This window comes from Rhipicephalus sanguineus, chromosome 3, assembly GCF_013339695.2.
Source record: "Rhipicephalus sanguineus isolate Rsan-2018 chromosome 3, BIME_Rsan_1.4, whole genome shotgun sequence".
Classification (NCBI taxonomy): domain Eukaryota; kingdom Metazoa; phylum Arthropoda; class Arachnida; order Ixodida; family Ixodidae; genus Rhipicephalus; species Rhipicephalus sanguineus.
Genome location: NC_051178.1, coordinates 25375599 through 25391661, shown reverse-complemented (window position 1 = coordinate 25391661; position 16063 = coordinate 25375599).

Genomic DNA, 16063 nt, shown 5'->3' with positions numbered 1-16063 from the left:
TCAGCCTCAGCGTAGCGCAGTGCTGCACTAGCGAAATACCGATCACCTTCGGTGTACCAAAAATAATTGGTGGTGCGAAAGGAGTAACTAGCGAAGCTAACGCTAGCATACGAAGTTCCGTACTTGAAATCGGAGGTCCTGCCGTAGACAGCCAAAGGTCAGTGGGCACGGCGGCTTACAGTGAGCCAAAAACGTGGCAGCTAATTAGGGACGGGCTTCTGTTGAAGCGCGATTAGTTTTGAAAGAACTATGATGAAAATAGATGGGCTCCGTGTGACTAAATATCAGTAGCCTTCCCAAGAGTGTGAATGACAGCTAAGTTGGCAACCACGTCTATACACATTCAGGAGTCATGAAGACCACAGATAATTAATATAATAATTGTTGGGGTATAACGCCTAAAAACCGGGGTTGCCAGTTCAAAAAGACGAAATGTCGCGCCAAGAAATGGGAGAAACTAGCGAAAAAGTAGCCAATGTGGGCCCAGAGCTTCAAGAGTAGCCAAAGTAGCCGTGCGTTTGGGGAAACAACCGCGATATTTTTGTTAAAATTATTAGATGTACCCGCCATTTGGCGAAAATGTAAATAAGTACCATCTGAGGACATTGAAATCACAACTTTCTGAATTCAAACATAAATTGTTGACTTTGATGATAATTTCATGGGCAATGACGAAGTGTATTGCACTGCTTCAAGACTGACTCTCTTCACGCATAATCATCGTCTGACTAAACCCACTGCAGCGCAAAGGCCTCTCCCATGGTCTGCCAATCAACTCTGTCCTGTGCTTGCTGCGGTCACTTTGTACCCTCGAACTTCCTAGTCTTATTTGCCCAGCTAACTCTCTGTCTCCCCCTCGCGCACTTGCCTTCTCTTGGAATCCAGTCACTCTTAATGACCAGCGGTTATCTTGCCTATGCGCTACATGTCCTGCCCATGTCCATTTCTTCTTCTTCATTTCGACCAAGATGTCCTTAACCCCCGTTTTTTCCCTGACCCACTCTGCTCTCTTCCTGTCTCTTAAGGTTACACCTATCATTCCCCTTTCCATTGCTCGCTGCGTCGTCCCCAATTTAAGTTGAACCCTCTTCGTAAGCCTGCAGGTTTCTGTTCCGTACCTAAGTACCGGTAAGATGCGGCTGCTTTAAACCTTCCTCTCGAGGGATAGTGGTAAAGTACCATTTATGATTCGAGAATGCCTGCCGAATGTGCTGCACTCCATCCTTATTCTTCCAGTTACTTAAGACTCATGGTTTGTCTTCCGCGGTCACTACCTGTCCTAAGTAGGCGTATTCCTTTACCACTTCCTGTGCCTCGTAACGTGGCCAGAATTTTATTGCAGTGCTGTGCGGCTTCGCAACGCAGGGGGACAGGGAAATATATGAAGCTCTCATTATTATAAAATAAGCTGACGCGTGTGTTAGCAGTTCCTCGTTGGCACTCTTTGACAAGAAGCTTGGCTATCTGCGATTGATACCATAGATATTATCAATCTATTTTTATGGGTTTAGCGGACCTCTTGTGCGCATGCGAACACTAATTTTCTGTGCATATACACTTTCATGTCGAACGTAACAAAGTTTAGTTGAAGTACAGCGTGGCAGCGTTTTCCCGTCTCCTTTTACGCTAGCAATAATGTGCAATTATGCTCGATGCCAACTAGCCCGTCTTTTCGCCTTAACTGCCTCTTCACTAAAACACGTTGGCGGACTTGTTGGTTGGCATCCGACTAGACAGGGACGAAGAAAGAAAACAGACAAGAACACAGCGCTACTTTCAACTGGTATTTTATTTTCGATCGAACCAATGAATATGTACCGAGCGAGCGGAAACAACAGAAACAACAAATGCACAATCAGTGGGTATATCGCTGAGCCGAACACGTGTACGGGGCAATATCACTACATATAGCAAAAATATTAACGCGACAAAGTAAGATATTGCAACTCTTTTTGAGAAAGCGAGAAGGAAGGCTGGCTAACGCTCATTTCTTCTAATCTAGTAATTTCATAGGCCTCAACAATTTCTCTAGTCATCTTACTATGCGCCTTATACAGGATAGAGATGTTTTCAAACAAGGGCATGCAGCCACAATCTTGGCAATTAATGCCCAAATGACCTGAGATTGCTTTTGTGACGTTATAATGATGCTCTTTCAGTCTCTGGTTGAGACACCTGCCGTTCTGACCAACGTACGTCCTTTTACACGAAAGCGGAATGGCGTAGACAACGTTGCGAGTACAGGTTACAAAAAGTGTTCGATGATTAATATGACATGCGTTTACCTTGTTTCTCTCTGAGGTTGTTTACCTTGTTGCTCTCTGAGGTCTACAGAGGTTATGTCAAAAGGTAAATTCAAAGAGCAACAAGGTAAACGTACTGGTTCTATAAACGTTGCTACACACTGCGCTATCGTCACACATGCAAGGAGCTTCAGAAACGCTCCTTTTATCTCTCACACTTTCCTCTCACAGTGCTCTTGGCTGGCGGCGTGGTGTCGCCGTCTGGGAGCGGTAAAGTGAAGTAATGCATCATAACACTAACGAGCGGGGTCATACTCAGAAGACTACAAACACGAAGCTTCACAACAATCACAGTGCTTCACAAGATGTACCCGACTGAATACCCTGACCCCAGTTGCGACTACTGCCAAGCCCCAGCAACCACGGAGCATATCCTTTGGGAATGCCCAATTCACGAATCAAGCCGAGCTGCTTTCACAAAAAGCAGCTCGAAATTGCCAGCGCATCGCTCGAGCCCAAAGCACGCACGAAAAGAACGCACACAGGACGAGCGCGAACTAATGCGTCACAGCTCGACACTTGAAGCGCACTGCTCAAACATAAAGCAGGACGCACGAAACAAACGAACAGGTACACACAAGACGAGCGCGAACTAATTGTCACAGTTGTTACTTATTTCTGTTTGAACAGCGCGCTCCTTTCGCAAACGCGGCTGCTGCAGCGAGCGAAGCGAAGCACCTCACCGGCCGCCCCTTCTTTCCTTGAGATAAGCGCACGAAAGCGACGACGAGCGAACAGCAACGGCGTTCGCAGGGGCGGGGCGACGATCTTTAAAGCGCGCAACACTCGCGCACGTCGCGCCATCTATGTGGCCGCTAAGAAAGCTTGCTGAATTACATGGTGTATATAAATAGCTCGCCGTTAGCAGGCTGAGAGACGGTGCTGTCGTGGCCTAACGTCTAACGCGGCGGGCTGCAAAGCGAGAGGTCGCCCGTTCGATTCCGCGCGTCGGAAAGAATTTCTTAATTATTTTTCTTTGTGGCCTTTCTATATATATACATACTTATACATATACGGTGAATGACGGCGACGGGGACGGACATTTTCCAGCTGAGACTGTCCATATAATTGCTATCGCAATAAAAGAGCCCAACGTACGCTGCCCCACCTACAGCAAGACATGGAGGAAACCACCCACTGGATACTCGAAGATCCACTCATCAGAGCCAGGCTGAATGTATGGTGCAATGACTTGCGCACGACGGCCATCCCCTGCCCAGCAATAACAAGCACAACAAGCTCACCAGTTTGACAAAATCACCTTTTTATCCTTCTTTTTTTTCTCTTTTCTTTTCAATTTTTTTTACACCATGGTGCTGAAGCCAACAAGCGAGAGCACTTTGTATATATTCCAATAAAGTTTTCAATCAACCAGTCAACGAGCGCCGACTGGGAGCGCATCGGTAGTCTCAGCGCAGCGGAGGCTTTCGCTACAATATTGTACGAAACTCTATGGCCGATGAAATGTGGCGTGCGTGGTGATTCGATTTGGTGACGACACAGCCAAACTGGCGCAATGTAGCCAATCCCTGAGCAATGTGCTTGATTAGGCTAGTTGGTGCATTGCCGATGAAGGATAAAACAGCGCTTAAGATGGGACGAGATAATGACACCGACTCAGCGCCGTGTCTGTGTCTTCATTCCGTCTCGTTTTAAGCGCTGTTTTATTCATTGTCTACAGTAGACAAATCCTGCAACCCTGCCCAAAATGACGATATGATTATGAGGGACGCCGTAGTGGAGGGTTCCGGAAATTTCCTCTACCTGGGTTTCTCGACCACACGGGCCTCAAGAATTTTCGCCTCCATCGAACATGCGGCCGCTGCGGATGGGATTCGATCCCGCGACCATTGGGTCAGCAGTCGAGCACCGTAAGCGCTAGACTACTGTGGCGAGTTGCAAAAACACGGATGTTAAATTGAATGCTAGCGATGGAGACTTACAAATGTGGCAAGAAAGATGGGAAGATCTGATAACAAAAAGAACCACTTGGAGACCTCAGCCTGGGACATATACCAGAGAAAACATTCGCAATGTGACCAAGTATTCTGTAAAGTGCAATAAAACTAGATTAGATGAAGCAGTGACTGTTTCGTCGCCGCCTCGTTTAAAAGAGAAGTTCCACTCGAAATAATCCTCATCACTTCTTAACCAAAAGCGGGAACTCCATGGCACTTTCGCCACGAGCGCGAATAAAAATGGGACAATTCCAATAAAGCGGAAATATTGCGTTCAAACAAGCAACGTTAAGAAGTGCCGTTTAACTTGAACGCGACCTTTTTACTTTTTCTGGGCTTACGTAACTACTTCGGAGTGGCAATTAAACGACGCCACAAGCAGACGACAGATGGCTTCTATCTTCGGTGATGGTTATCTTTATCGGCGTAACCCTTGAAACGACGCCGCGACAAATATTCACCTCGATCCGAGCTAGTTGGTATACTAAGACCGGTGAGGCCTCAGTATACCATACCAGTGCCTCCTCTATTTTTCAGTGCCTGGGCGAACGCTCCCCTCGGGCCGTCGAGCGCGCGCTCCGCGTCCGCTCGCCGCTGCCGCGTGGTGGCGCTGTGCAAGTAGACAAAGAAATCCGGGAAGCGATCGAGATGCGACGTCAGGCATCACGGGAGCACAGAAAGGCAAAAAAGGAGAAGCGGCCACAGGACGAAGTCAACCAAATATGGGAAATATATTTAGAGCAAAAATCCATTGTGCAGAAATTAGTCGAGGCAAAAATTAAAGGTGAAAGTGAACGCTGGATGACAGAGATTCGCGAAAAGAAGAAGGCCGCGCCTAGGATATTTTGGAGCCATCTAAAAGCGCTGGGTAGGAAGTCTGTCACAATGCAACAACATATAGTAGATGAAGGAGGAAATAAATTGGAAGGATATGAAGCGCTAGGTTACATCCGAAAGATAACAGCCGATTCGTTTAAAAAGGTCCCCCAGGGGATTCCCCCGGTGAGTAAAAGTACGCAAAGGAGAGCAACCGACGAAGATGTAGTACTAGAGAATTTCAATTGGAAGAAGGCCGAAGGAAAAATTCCTAAGCGCACTACTCCGGGCTTAGATGGGGTTCCCGTCAGCCTCATTAACGAACTCGGACATAACACTAAAGAAGCACTGCTGAAAGCCGTAGAAAAGTGCTTACAGGAGAGGGAAATACCAGACAGTTGGAGAAAAAGTAGAATGAACTTAATCTATAAAGGCAAGGGAGAAAAGGATAACATTCGCTCGTATAGACCGCTAACAATTACATCGGTGCTATACAGGTTGGCGATGCAGGCAGTAAAATTAAAAATAGAAGCGTGGGTAGAACAAAATGATATTTTGGGAGAACTTCAGAATGGATTTCGAATCGACAGGCGGTTAGACGATAATCTGTTTGTTCTTACCCAGTGTATAGAAATATCTAAAATAGAAAACAGGCCCTTATACGTAGCTTATCTAGATATCACCGGGGCGTATGACAACGTTAATCAGGAAATTTTGTGGGATATATTGAAGGAAGTGGGCATAGGTGACGACTGTGTACAGCTTTTGAGGGAAATATACCGAGGAAATACAGTTTGTATAGAATGGGAAGGAATAAGTAGCAAGGACAGCGTTGAAATTAGCAAGGGGCTGAGACAGGGATGCCCTTTGTCCCCGCTGTTATTCATGCTGTACATGGCGAGGATGGAAAAAGCGCTAGAAGGTAGCAACATTGGATTTAATTTGTCACACAAACAGGTCGGAGCGATGGTTGAGCAGAAGCTTCCAGGTCTATTTTATGCTGATGATATTGTCTTATTTGCGGACAGTCAAGATGATATACAGCGACTGGCAGATATATGCGGAAGGGAGTGTGAGGCACTAGGACTAGGATTTAGTGCAACAAAATGTGGATTGATGGTATTCAATGATCACGGAGACCATACGGTATTAATACAGTGCCAAAAAATACCGAGGGTAAGCGAGTACAAGTACCTCGGAGTATGGGTAAATGAGGGGGATAGATATATGGAAGTACAAGAGAAAGCATCGGTAGCAAAGGGAAAGAGGAATGCTGCAATTATGAAGCACAGAGCTTTATGGGGATACAATAGGTACGAGGTGCTTCGAGGGCTGTGGAAGGGTGTGATGGTTCCGGGGCTTACATTTGGGAACTCAGTGGTGTGCATGAAGTCAGAGGTGCAATCAGGAATGGATGTAAATCAAAGGACGGTGGGCCGCCTCGCGTTGGGCGCTCACGGGAAGACGACAAATGAGGCGGTAAAGGGTGATATGGGATGGACAGGCTTTGAAGTGAGGGAAGCGCAGAGCAAAATGAGATTCGAAGAGAGGCTGAGGAAAATGAAGGAGAGTAGATGGGCAGAGAAGGTTTTCAGGTATTTGTATAGAAAAAGCGTTGACACGCAGTGGAGAAAAAGAACTAGGAGGCTCACCAGTAAATATACGGCTGGCAGTGCGGGCGATATGGCAACAAGGAGCATTAAGCGGAAGGTCAGAGAGGCGGAGAGGACTTATTGGATGACAGCGATGGAAAAGAAGCCGGCTCTGAGTAACTACCGAAAAGGAAAAAACGAAATAAGGAGGGAAAGGTTTTATGATAATTCAAGGGGAAGCGCTTTACTGTTTGAAGCAAGGTCGGGCTGCCTTAGAACGCGTAGTTATAAAGCGAGATTTAGTAACGAAGAAGAACAATGTACATGCTGCGGGGGAACTAAGGAAACGATGGAACATATACTGACTGAATGTGGCGATATTCACCCAGGTATACGTGTGGGCACGAGTCTACATGAAGCCTTGGGTTTTAGGGACAACAATGGAAAGCTGAACACGTCCGCGATAGAAATAAGTAAGAGACGGTTAGAGTATTGGTGGCAGAAAAGTAGAGATAAAGAAGAAAAATAAATAATGGGGGAAAAATAAGGTCATTCTGCCTTAAGAGGCAGAGAGATGGACCGTGAATTTATATTTTTGGTATAATAACATAGATTTAATCAATGTAGATAAGGTATTAGGCCAACATGAAACAAGGAAGCTTTTTTTTTTTTTTTTTTTTTTTTTTTCTTCGAGCCTGGTGGCAGACATGTCACCGCCCCGTTTTAAAGGGGACGCTCATAGCATCCATCCATCCATCCAGTGCAAGAAGGTTCGTGTTTGGTGCTGCTAGAGGACGGACGTGTTTTTCGTGGGCTCCGGAATGACAGCGTCAGATAAGTGTTTTTTTTTTTGCATGATTCGAGCTTGTTTTTTTAGTTAATCCACTAGATTGCAGCTTAATAGAGCTTACAACTTTGTACTGTTGGTACAAAGTGGTGTGACAGTCGCCTCGGGAGTTTTTTTTTTTTTTTAATATTTGTTTGTTCGGCCACCACGTGGCTGAAAGGTGCACAGGTGCTTAGACGTGTAACGTACTTGCGGAGTTTTGTGATATCATTTGGCTTTAAGTGTATCTAATCCACCGTGTGAACGATCTATAGCCATGGTCAAAAAGACCGTAAAGTGTTCAGGATGCGGAATGGGGCGGAAAATAGAGGTTTGTGAGGATGAGACGACAGAGACAGCTGACGCCAAGTGTAAGCAATGCGAGTTAGAGGCGAAAATGGAAATAATGATGGCCGCCCAGAATGAGCTCATGATGAGAATCTCCGAGCTGGAGAAAGCGGTAGCGACAGAGCGGGAAAAAACGATGGCTATGGCGGAAAGGCTTAAGTCAGCCGAGGAGGGATTAGCAAAGGTAGCCATGCCAGCAAAGGTAGCAAGCGACAGCGGCAACAATGGGGCATCGACCCCGACAGTGGTAGGCGCGAAGGGGGAAACAGGTTTGGAAAAGACAGGTGCAAGGGTCACAGGACCCACTTTCCGCGAAGTAGTCTTGGGAACAGGAGGGGACAAAACAACAGCAGTAGCACGCGCTAGTAACCAGGGCAGTGGCCAGGTGCGGGAGAGTCCAGCAGAAAAGTCGGATCACGTGATAATCGCCGGGGACTCGAATTTAGCTACATGCGCAGAAGCAATCGAGGAAAGGGTGAGAGGCGACAAACGAGTTTTAATAGTGAAGTTCCCGGGACATAGGCTGGGATCAGTGATGAGACAAGCTAGCGCAGAACTCGCAACTAAGTCTAATGGACGTAACCTCGTGATAATCGCGGGAGGTCTAAACGACGTCTTGAGTAAAGAATCAGCCGAACTAGCGACCACATTGGCGAAAGGGGTCGATGACATGCGCGCCATTTCCCCTCAGGTGCAGATAGTGGTATGCACAATACCGGAAGTACCAGTGCGAAATATCAGCTTGCAAAGAGCGGTTGTCGTCGCAAACAAAGAGATATGGCGAATTAGTCGAGAGAAAGGCATCGAGGTAGTGGAAATAAACAGAGAGGTGCACAGGTGGGGTGGTTTTCGAAGAGACGGAATACACTTCGATAGGAGGCTTGGCCATGAGGTGGGGTGGCGTCTTGCAGGACGCGCAGTAGCTTTTTTGGGGGGCACGCGGGCCCTTCGATGCCCAAGGTAGCTTGTAATGAGGAAAACCAGGGGGACTCTTTGACAGGTAGTATAGCGAAAAAACAGAGAAAAGGTAAAAGAAGGGAGAAGGCGCGTGTTGCAATTAGTTACATTGACATGCAGGGTGGCAGAAAAAAGGCAAAATGGTTAGAGATTGAGGGACAGTTAAACAAGGAACAGATAGGTGTTTATGCGGTTACAGAAACACACCTTAGAGACTTGGAAGAGCCACCACATATTGAAAATTATGTTTGGGAAGGATGTAACAGGATCACATCAGAAAGGAGAGGTGGGGGGGTTGGAATGCTAATTCATAGCAGAACAAAATGGGAGAGAGTGAAACAAACGTGTTCAGAGCACATATGGGTTTCGGGCACAGTAGGTGGAAAGAAAACGTGGCTAGGTGTAGCTTATTTGTGGACGGGGAATAACTGCAGAGAAAAGAATCTGGAGATAGTGAAATGCATAAGCACCGATATTAAAGAATTTGGTCATGATGCCGAAATAATCCTTCTAGGGGACATGAACGCTCACATTCATGACCTTGACGGATATTCAGACACCAATGGCAAGTTATTGCTAGATCTCTGCGAGCAACATAGTCTTGAGATAGTTAACGTGGGGCCTAAGTGTGAGGGGCAGATCACGTGGGAAGTCGGAAACAGGCAATCGAGCATTGATTACTGTCTCATGACAGAAGGAATATATGACAAACTTAGAGACATGAGAATAGACGAAGAAGGCATTAACAGCTTGGGTAGTGATCATAAACGCATAATATTACAAATGGGATATAAAACTGAAAATAAGAACATAGAATCAAAGTTTGGCAGCTCGTATCTAAATGACAAACAAATAACAAATATAGCCGCAAGAGTCGAGGAAAAAGTAGACGAACTACCAGGCAAAGACTGGAAGTATAGTGAGCTGCTACATGTAATCACGAAAGAAATGGAAATAGAGAAGAAAACTATTTGTTGGAAAGGAAAGAAAAAGCCAAAAAGTTGGTGGAACAAAGAAATCCGGGAAGCGATCGAGATGCGACGTCAGGCATCACGGGAGCACAGACAGGCAAAAAAGGAGAAGCGGCCACAGGACGAAGTTAACCAAATATGGGAAATATATTTAGAGCAAAAATCCATTGTGCAGAAATTAGTCGAGGCAAAAATTAAAGGTGAAAGTGAACGCTGGATGACAGAGATTCGCGAAAAGAAGAAGGCCGCGCCTAGGATATTTTGGAGCCACCTAAAAGCGCTGGGTAGGAAGTCTGTCACAATGCAACAACATATGGTAGATGAAGGAGGAAATAAATTCGAAGGATATGAAGCGCTAGGTTACATTCGAAAGATAACAGCCGATTCGTTTAAAAAGGTCCCCCAGGGGATTCCCCCGGTGAGTAAAAGTACGCAAAGGAGAGCAACCGACGAAGATGTAGTACTAGAGAATTTCAATTGGAAGAAGGCCGAAGGAAAAATTCCTAAGCGCACTACGCCGGGCTTAGATGGGGTTCCCGTCAGCCTCATTAACGAACTAGGACATAACACTAAAGAAGCAATGCTGAAAGCCGTAGAAAGGTGCTTACAGGAGAGGGAAATACCAGACAGTTGGCGAAAAAGTAGAATGAACTTAATCTATAAAGGCAAGGGAGAAAAAGATAACATTCGCTCGTATAGACCCCTAACAATTACATCGGTGCTATACAGGTTGGCGATGCAGGCAGTAAAATTAAAAATAGAAGCGTGGGTAGAACAAAATGATATTTTGGGAGAACTTCAGAATGGATTTCGAATCGACAGGCGGTTAGACGATAATCTGTTTGTTCTTACCCAGTGTATAGAAATATCTAAAATAGAAAACAGGCCCTTATACGTAGCTTATCTAGATATCACCGGGGCGTACGACAACGTTAATCAGGAAATTTTGTGGGATATATTGAAGGAAGTGGGCATAGGTGACGACTGTGTACAGCTTTTGAGAGAAATATACCGAGAAAATACAGTTTGTATAGAATGGGAAGGAATAAGTAGCAAGGACAGCGTTGAAATTAGCAAGGGGCTGAGACAGGGATGCCCTTTGTCCCCGCTGTTATTCATGCTGTACATGGCGAGGATGGAAAAAGCGCTAGAAGGTAGCAACATTGGATTTAATTTGTCACACAAACAGGTCGGAGCGATGGTTGAGCAGAAGCTTCCAGGTCTATTTTATGCTGATGATATTGTCTTATTTGCGGACAGTCAAGATGATATACAGCGACTGGCAGATATATGCGGAAGGGAGTGTGAGGCTCTAGGACTAGGATTTAGTGCAACAAAATGTGGATTGATGATATTCAGTGATCACGGAGACCATACGGTCTTAATACAGGGCCAAAAAATACCGAGGGTAAGCGAGTACAAGTACCTCGGAGTATGGGTAAATGAGGGAGATAGATATATGGAGGTACAAGAGAAAGCATCGGTAGCGAAGGGAAAGAGGAATGCTGCAATTATGAAGCACAGAGCTTTATGGGGATACAATAGGTACGAGGTGCTTCGAGGGCTGTGGAAGGGTGTGATGGTTCCGGGGCTTACATTTGGGAACTCAGTGGTGTGCATGAAGTCAGAGGTGCAATCAGGAATGGATGTAAATCAAAGGACGGTGGGCCGCCTCGCCTTGGGCGCTCACGGGAAGACGACAAATGAGGCGGTGAAGGGTGATATGGGATGGACAGGCTTTGAAGTGAGGGAAGCGCAGAGCAAAATGAGATTCGAAGAGAGGCTGAGGAAAATGAAGAAGAGTAGATGGGCAGAGAAGGTTTTCAGGTATTTGTATAGAAAAAGCGTTGACACGCAGTGGAGAAAAAGAACTAGGAGGCTCACCAGTAAATATACGGCTGGCAGTGCGGGCGATATGGCAACAAGGAGCATTAAGCGGAAGGTCAGAGAGGCGGAGAAGACTTATTGGATGACAGCGATGGAAAAGAAGCCGGCTCTGAGTAACTACCGAAAAGGAAAAAACGAAATAAGGAGGGAAAGGTTTTATGATAATTCAAGGGGAAGCGCTTTACTGTTTGAAGCAAGGTCGGGCTGCCTGAGAACGCGTAGTTATAAAGCGAGATTCAGTAACGAAGAAGAACAATGTACATGCTGCGGGGGAACTAAGGAAACGATGGAACATGTACTGATTGAATGTGGCGATATTCACCCAGCTATACGTGTGGGCACGAGTCTACATGAAGCCTTGGGTTTTAGGGACAACAATGGAAAGCTGAACACGCCCGCGATAGAAATAAGTAAGAGACGGTTAGAGTATTGGTGGCAGAAAAGTAGAGATAAAGTACAAAAATAAATAATTGGGGGAAAAAAGGTTATTCTGCCTTAAGAGGCAGAGAGATGGACTGTGAATTTATATTTTTTGTTATAATAACATAGATTTAATCAATGTAGATAAGGCATTAGGACAACATGAAACAAGGAAGTTTCTTTTCTTTTTTTTCTTTTTTTATCCTTCGAGCCTGGTGGCAGACATGTCACCGCCCCGTTATAAAGGGGACGCTCATAGCATCCATCCATCCATCCACGAGAAGCTGGCGCTGAACGGCCGCGCGTATCACGAAGCTCACAAATTCGTGTTTGCATCCGAGTTTAATTGCATTTGTGTTTCTTGCAGGCTTTCACAGGTACAGGGGGATGGAAAGAAACGCGAACATAGCGGCGCGCTGTTTTCATCACGCTCTAACCGTGGTGGCAATAAAAAGTTGCTAGATGATCTTTTATTGTGCCATGGATGACGTCGTGTTCTCATCCGTCATCGAGGCTATAACAACTTGAAAATAGATGCGAAACAGCAAAGAATGCAGATGCCGCATGTTCGCGTGTCTTTCCATCCCCGCTGAAAGTATTCCGCAGGCAGAGTGTCAGGCCGTGCTGCCGGTTCGATACTTGCACTCGAGTTTGACAGTATTCGCGTTTTATTTTCTATTTCAGGCTATTGCAACCGCACTAATGCCTTAGTATGTCATACTGTTATGTTCCACTCTGCAAATGGAACCGAAAGAAATCACGATTGTCTTTTTTTTAATTTCCCTTTATTGATAAAGAAAAGAAATCTCACAGGGTCCCTTATGCATTCATCTAAGACGACTGAAAGGCGAAAGCCATCTTTTTCTTTTTCTCCCAGTCAATGTATTGAATATTCCCTGCCTCCCTCCGAAATATTTCTGCGCCTAACGTGGTTTTCTTACAGCCTCAAGGATCGGAGGCAGTGCAAGCTTTCTGAACATCAGCGGAGGCATGCACTGCCTCCGTGATCGGCATATTTTGACCAAGCGAAGGTGTAATATGACGACGTCACGTTATGTGACGTCACGACGATGTCACAAAATTTTATGATCTGTGACGTCATATGATGACGTCATCACGTAATTACTTTTTGCATCACTCGTGCTGACGCCGCCGACGGTCAATTTTCGCGTTTGATGAGGCATCTAAGGCTTTCGCCTTAATACACTGTTCGGCTGTCGTTCCATGAAATTCCAGCTGCCGCTGGTGTTCGGTAGAGGTGGCTTGCAGTAATTAGGCGGGATAATTGGTCTCCTAATACATCTTCAAACTACACTAGAGTATGCAGCCGTCGTTTACGACGCGAAGGTTTCATAGAATATAAGAAGCGGCGGCTTAGGAAGGATGCAGTAGCGTCACTCATTACAGACTACGCTTCACGTTTGCAGCCCAAGGTAACAACTGAACCAAGCATGGCAAGTATCCCTAAACGTGACCGTGTTGCGTCCGAACAGTCAATGAATGCATGTAGTACCAGTAGCAACGCTGCCTCGCGATCGCCGCCATGTGCATGCAGCGCTGAAGCTGAAGAATCGGAGCCCATGGACACTAGATGCGCTACCGGCGAAACAACCGACAATCATTATGTACATTGTCACTGGAAGCAGCTTAGTGATATTTCATGCTATTTAGAGCATGAACTCATGGCTTGCGTATAGTGTGCTACACCAGTAGACGGTAGCACGCATCGGGGAACATTAAGCGCCCAAGCTTTCAGTATCAGCTCTCGGCAAATGCTGCTTTCGAAAATCGACTTTCACACAGTCAATAACCAACTCTCAGTCAAGCGAACGTAACGGTGACAAAACAATTTTCCGCGCATCACTGGCATGCGCTCTCTGGAATCGGGCTAGCAGACGACGCGCGAGCGTCTCGATCAAATAGCCGCGATAGACACATGCCTTCGAAATGGGCTGGTTGCCCAGAACAAGTGCTTCATGATTCCAGTTTACAAGTTTTCATTATACTTTAAACAACGCGAATATAGCCGAAAAGTGAACCATGTAGCTGCTTCGAATGCGGCCACGGCATTCATTTCCGCGAGCGACGACGCGACGGCTAGTCTACTACGGTGGCGGCGCACGGCGGCTAAAAGCCGCACTAACGCCGACGGTCGGTTCCCATTGCGCTCCGCTCCTTCGCCCAGGCACAGAAAAATAGAGGAGGCGCTGACCATACTAACGCTGGCGAAGCACAGAAGTAAAGCCCGTTCAACGCAGTGAAAGCTGTCAAAACGGTGAAGCACTCTCGTGCAAAGTCCCGCTGCCGCTCGCTACGATCGGCTTCGTCCTCGGGCGTACGAGAAGTCTTGCCCGTCTTCGGAAAGGGCGCGGCGCACACAAACCACCGCTCTTATACCCACAGTCGGTCGCCTCGTCTCCATCGCACCCTGCGCGGCCTCGCATTGGTTGCCTCCTTTCTGGCGTGCTTCTCCGGCCAACGCCACCTTAAGGTACCGCTCCGTCCGCGACCGATGCAGTTACGCCATCTATGGGTGTATCCGGGAACAGGAGCGTGACATACGACTCATCTGTCGTCAGGCCCAGCCGTAGAACAGCTCCGCTCTTAAAAGACACGGATGGTGCCCTGACAGACAAATCGGTGTCCGTCTGTCTTACTCTCTTCACCGTCCATGTATTTTGCACTTCGCCTGCCTAAACATTTACCTATCCTGTTTGCTGTTGTGAGGTGCGTCTATATTACAACCTAACAGCCCATCTGTTTCTCCTACAGTGGTGTATTTTTTATGCAGACTTCTGTTCTAGAAACCTGTTTTAAATGCGAAGCATTTCTTAGCGAACTTCTGCGACTTTGAGCGTATCTATCTATCTATCTATCTATCTATCTATCTATCTATCTATCTATCTATCTATCTATCTATCTATCTATCTATCTATCTATCTATCTATCTATCTATCTAGCCGCCTACGACTTTGTGCTCTCCTGGTCGCTTGGTTAATCGAATGTGCACCAGAATTGGTATGGCGTAACATGACTGTATGACGAACATAAATGACAAGTCATAACATGAAAATCATGACACGCATGTCATGTACAGCATGATTTACATGCCACGCTCATGGTGCGCTGCCGGCCGTTTCGCTAGCTTGATATACACCAAAATTGGCATCTTGCAACGTGACTCTGTGACGAACATAAATACCACGAGTTAACGTGAAAATCATGACACGCATGTCATGTACAGCATGACTTACGTGCCACGCTCATGGTGCGCTGGCGGCCGTTTCGGTAGATTTATATACACCAAAATTGGTATCTTGCGATGTGACTGTGTAACGAACATAAATAACACGAGTTAACATGACAATCATGACAGGCATGTCATGTACAGCATGACTTACGTGCCACGCTCATGGGGCGCTGGCGGCCGTTTCGCTAGATTTATATACACCAAAATTGGTATCTTGTGGCGTGACTGTATAACGAATATTAATTACACGAGTTAACATGAAAATCATGACACGCATGTCATGTACAGCATGACTTACGTGCCACGCTCATGGGGCGCTGGCGGCCGTTTCGCTAGATTTATATACACCAAAATTGGTATCTTGTGACGTGACTGTGTAACGAACATAAATAACACGAGTTAACATGAAAATCATGACATGCATGTCATGTACAGCATGACTTACGTTCCACGCTCATGGGGCGCTGGCGGCTGTTTCGCTAGATTTATATACACCAAAATTGGTATCTTGCGACGTGACTCTGTGACGAACATAAATACCACGAGTTAACGTGAAAATCATGACACGCATGTCATGTACAGCACGACTTACGTGCCACGCTCATGGGGCGCTGGCGGCTGTTTCGCTAGCTTGATATACACCGAAATTGGTATCTTGCGACGTGACTGTGTGACGAACATAAATACCACGAGTTAACGTGAAAATCATGACACGCATGTCATGTACAGCACGAC